Source organism: Triticum dicoccoides, chromosome 4B (assembly GCF_002162155.2).
Source record: "Triticum dicoccoides isolate Atlit2015 ecotype Zavitan chromosome 4B, WEW_v2.0, whole genome shotgun sequence".
Taxonomy (NCBI): domain Eukaryota; kingdom Viridiplantae; phylum Streptophyta; class Magnoliopsida; order Poales; family Poaceae; genus Triticum; species Triticum dicoccoides.
This window is the reverse complement of record NC_041387.1, coordinates 426113097-426118571: the sequence shown is the minus strand read 5'-3', so window position 1 is coordinate 426118571 and position 5475 is coordinate 426113097. Positions and strand designations below refer to the sequence as shown.

The 5475-nt window shown below is 50.7% G+C and overlaps 1 pseudogene; it reads left to right on the top strand.

Annotated features, from left to right (window-relative positions):
* Positions 1-139: 139 nt before the first annotated feature.
* On the top strand, positions 140-1946 carry LOC119292721 (annotated as a pseudogene).
* The last annotated feature ends 3529 nt before the right edge of the window (positions 1947-5475 follow it).

Genomic DNA, 5475 nt, shown 5'->3' with positions numbered 1-5475 from the left:
GCCCCCCACTCCCGCCATTCTCCTCCCGCTCCTCGCCAGCTGACCGCCATCCCGCCATGCCGCCGAAGAAGTATTCGGCCCCTCGCTCCGTTGCCGCTGCAGATACCAACCAGCTGAATAGAGGAAGCCGAGGGCGCCGATGGCAAAACCACCGGGCATGTCCAACGCTGAGTGGAAGGCGGAGGTTCAACGCTGGGAGGATGTTACCACTGACCGGCGGAACAGGCTCAATGCTAAGAAGGCCAAGGACGCGGCCGCGTCGGTGGCGATGGCGGCGGCGGCAGAGTAGGCAGAGGCGGCTCGCGCGGGGATGATGAATCCGCCCGGCGGCCACTGCCCGCAAGCTGCATGGAGCCAACAGAGCGTCGTGTCGCCGGCCAACTTCTCGCCGCCGCTGCCGCCCTAGGGACACGCACCCTCGCCTTACTCCGACGGCGACGCGCATGGTGGGTTCAATCCGAACATCACCTTCCCACATGGCGCGCCGCCACGTGCCTCACCCTCCAGTCTGAACCCCGACCAGCGCACTCCCTCGCCCGCGTTCGCCAGCATCTAGTACCCCCCGTACAACTAGTCGCCCCGGTGTACACAGCCTCGCCGACACCGCCTCTATGCCGTGGCGTCCTACCCTTCTCGCAAGCCTCAGCGGCACATTTGGGCAACCACGACGCGATCGACGCCGACATGGAGGAGATCATCACGAGCGGCTCAGTCGCCGCCGCCTCCTATCACGGGTTCCACGCGCAAGATGACACAATAGACACAGCCGTTGACATGGAGGATGAGCTCGACGACACCGAGGAGGAGGAGGAGGAGGAAGATGAGGAGGAAGAGGAGGAGGATATGGAGCCGACGCCGCTGAGGAAAGGGAAAAAGAAGAAACGGGGGGCCAATGCCAGGACGGGCGAGCAGCGTGTCAAGTGGACGTCCAAAGAAGACGAGTGCCTTGCTGAAGCAAGGAAGATCGTCAACACGGACCCGGTCACCGGCGTGAACCAGAACGCCGACGCGTACTGGACGCGTATCAAGTCGGTGTTCGATGAGCGCAAGCTTGTCGACCCCTACTTCGCCACCATCCACATGTAGCGCGGTGCAAAGGCCATGTCGAACCATTGGGCGATCATCCAGACGCCCTACAAAAAATGGCATGGGATCATCTAGGAGATTGCGGCTTTCCCGAAAAGCGGCACCAACATCGAGGGTCAGGTATGTCCAGCCTCCGACTCACTTATTTTTGCCATGTATGTCGCCGACACTTGTTCTTCGGCTGCGCATATGGTTCGGATGTTCACCATGTACCGCCAGGACAGCAGCGACCAAGAGTTCAAGTTTCTTCATGTGTTCTCCCGGATCGAGTCGTGCGAGAAATGGAGGGATGTCTGACTCACCCTCGCCAAGGCCAAGGAGACATACAAGCAGGGCATGCCGGCCCCGAGGGCGGCGGATGGGTGCCCTGACGGAAACAAAAGAGCCCAAACGGTGAAGGGCGCCACACTGGCTGCCGAGTGGCTGCAATCGTCGATCGAGCAGTGCATCACCGATGCCAAAAACTATGCCGCCAAGAGGGAAGAGAAATCGGACGTGTGGTGGTCGGCGTTGGTGACGAAGCAGGACGTGAAGCTCTACCTACTATGGACGAACGTCGCCGTGAAGAAGAGGAACACCAACGTGGCGTTCTTGATGGGGCGGACATGTCGACGATGGACGAGCAAGTCACGGCGTAGTACCTGGCGGAGCGCGGCCTCATCTTGAACCAGATGCCTTCGACCACCGTGCCTACGCCCACACCGACCCCAACGCTGACACCCAGCCCGAGCGATGAAGCCATGCCGATGCCGAGCACAGAAGCCACGCTGACATTGACCAGCCCGAGCATAGAAGCCACGCCGATGCCGACGCCGAGCACGCCGACGGCGGCCAGTCCCACGCCGGAGACCGTTGTTTGATGCATTCCTTTGTCTACGCATCAGCCGGTACGACTTCCTTTTGAACGCCGAGCTTTTGTGTATGTTTTGATCGCCGAACTGTGGCATGGTGATCACCGATGATTGCCGAACTTGTGGCGTTTTTTGGTAGCAGGAAAGACAAGTTTGAATTTATGTGCGTCATTGGGCCGAAACCTGGGGGCATGGCTAGGAACTGGATCGCCCCCAGGGAAAATAAAACATTGGTCGTAGGTCAAAGCGCAATTGCCGGGTGTGCTGGGGGCAGAACAAGTGAAGATGCTCTTAGAGCATGTGCAGCCGCACGCCATGGCCCGGTCGTTAACCGGTTACAAAAGATGCAAAATGACGTCTTCGGGCTGACCGACACCTCTCATATTGAGTTGGATTAGGGTCGTCCGGATGTGCTCGGGCGAGTATGTCATATCGGATCTGGCCCACGCTGGCCCATCCGACTTCACATATATTCCTTCCCATCCGCTCACTGGACCAAACCCTAGCCCTTCACTCCACTCTCCTCCGCTACCCAAACTCCTGTCCGGCGATCTCCGACATGGCGAGCAGCGGATCCGAGTCCTTCACCTCCAAATCCGTCGACCCCGAGCTCACCCCACGCGGCCCCGAGGAGGAGATGGTTGTCCGGCTTGCGCTCCATCGCTCCTGGGAGGAGGCTCGTGCGAGGCAACGCTTGGATGCCTTCCGTCGGGAATTCATTACATCTGCCCAAATGGCACATGGATCTGGTGCTAGGTGTGTTGTCGCTACCTCATCGGTGGCGGACGCACAACCCCTCCTTTGTCGCGCCGATGCCATGGACGCACCATGGGCATCGTCTGACTCAAACATGGTGCGGTGTGCCCACCGTGCGAGGCAACGGGTGTAGGAGGCGTTGGCAGACCTCATGGCGGTGGATGTCGGCGAGGCAGACTCGCATTCTTTGGCACCTTGTATGGTGCACCAGTCCGGGTGCCGCAACTGCGTCCTGCTGGATGTCTCCAGCTCGTCCCAGGACAGATCATCATCGATCTGACATCCACCAACACCTTTCGGGTTTCGGGATCCGATGAGGAAGAGTATGGCATGGGAGACGACGGCGCCTTGAGTCACGCGAGCCGGCTCATGTCTGATGACCCACAAGTATAGGGGATCAATCGTAGTCCTTTTGATAAGTAAGAGTGTCGAACCCAACTAGGAGCAGAAGGAAATGACAAGCGGTTATCAGCTAGGTATTCTCTGCAAGTGTTGTAAGTAACAACGATAGACTCCAAACCTCGGGAAAAGAACTTCTTTAAGCATTTTAATAGATGTATATTGCGATCAACACTACTAGTTGGGATAGCTTCTACTCACTTAGTGACATAATTAACAGCAACTAAAATATGTGTATACCCATTTGAGAAAGGAAAAGGTCCCATATAATTAAAGCCCCAAACATCAAATGGTTCAATAACAAGTGAATAATTCATAGGTATTTCTTGACGTCTACCAATATTACCAATACTTTAACATTCATCACAAGATAAGACAAACTTACGAGCATCCTTGAAAATAGTAGGCCAATAAAAACCAGATTGTAATACCTTGTGCGCAGTTCTATCTCCCGCATGGTGTCCTTCGTAAGCCTTGGAGTAGCACTTCCATAGGATTTGTTCCTGTTCATGCTCGGGTATACAATGGCTAATAATACCATCTACTCGTTCTTTATAAAGGTGTGGGTCATCCCAAAAGTAATGTCTTAAATCATAGAAGAACTTTTTTATTTTGTTGGTATGTCCAACTAGGTGGTATAAATCTAGCAACAATATAATTAGCATAGTCTGCATACCAAGGATTATTGCGAGAAACATTTATGGCAGCTAGTTGTTCATCAGGGAAACTATCATCAATAGGTAATGGGTCATAAAGGATATTTTCTAACCTAGACACTACAGGAATCAATAACTTTGCCGTCCACCATGGCTGACGGCAAAGGCACACATAGCGGACGACAAAGAACTTTGACGTCAGCCAGCAGACATTAACACGTCTGGCTGAACAGGTTACGGCAAAGGCTTCTTTGCCATCTGCTGGCGGATGGCAAAGATGCAAAGGTCTTTGCCGTCCCCAGCGATGGCACACGTGTCAGCTTAGGTCCGTTAAGGGGTTAACGGCATGCTTTGTCGTCTGCTGGCGGACGACAAAGACCTTTGCATATTTGTTGTCTGCCAGCGAACGACAAAGAACATTGATTATTTGCCGTCTGCCAGCGGACGACATAGCATGCCATGTGGCAGCACCTGGGGGGCTGGCCTATTTGGTAGCTTCGCCATCAGCCGGCTGACGGCAAAGCTACTAAATAGCCAGCCTACTGCCCCAGGTTGCATAGGTGGCTGACACATGGCATGGTTGCCGTCCGCTGGCTGATGGCAAAGCTCTTTGCCGTCCGCCAGTAGACGACAAAGAGTCTATACATCCCCTATTTTTTCTTGATTTCATTCAATTTGACAGAATTTCACATAGATATATACACACATATGAAAATACATTCGACAAGCATACCAACACATATACATAGCAAATCATATCCCTGCCATATGTATATGATCATCCAACACATATACATAGCAAATGGTTTCATCCAACACATATACATAGCCAACATATGCAACAACAAGCATACAATGGTTTCATCCATCCATCCATATATAGGTAGCAAGCTTCCTCATCTAAAGCAAATCAAAACAAGATGGAATCATAAAGAGAAGAGTAGACTTCATCAATGCAAGCTTCCTCGTCTAGAGCAAATCTGCAAATTGGGAAAGAAGCAAGTTAGAAGAAGAAGAAGAAGAAGAAGAAGAAGAAGAAGAAGAAGACTAGCTAGAAAAAGAAGAAAAAGAAGAAGAAGAAGAAAAAAAGAAGAAAAAGAAGAACAGGAAGAAAAGGAAGAAAAGGAAGAAGAAGAAGATTTTTTCTTCTCTTTCCTTTTCTCCTCTCCTCTTTTTTATCTTCTTCTTCTTCTTCTTCTTCTAACTAAGGTAGGTAAAAATGCTATTTTTTTGCTAAGCTAGGTAAAAATGCTAAGTGTAGGTCATTTTAGAGCTAAGCTAGGTAAATAGGCCATTTTGGAGCTTACTAAGGTTATTATGTCATTTTCGAGGAAAGTAAGGTATGTCTATATCATTTTGGAGGTAACAAAGTTTATCATGACATTTTTGAGGAAAGAAAGCAAAGTATAGCTCATTTTTTGTCTAACTTAGGTAGTTATGCCATTTAGGAGGAAAGTAGCTAAGTATGCATTTGTTAAGCAAAACACTAGAGAAAACTTACCCTCATCACAACAAATGCGATGAAGATCGCAACTAAGGTAACAATTGATCCAACGACATAATGATACCAAGCCTCATTATCAGTGGCATATTTTCTAATCTTCTTAATCTTCAAGCGCATTACATTCATCTTCATCTTGTGATCATCGACCACATCGACAACATACAACTCCAATGTCATCTTCTCTTCTTCAATTCTTTTAATTTTTTCTTTCAAATACTCATTT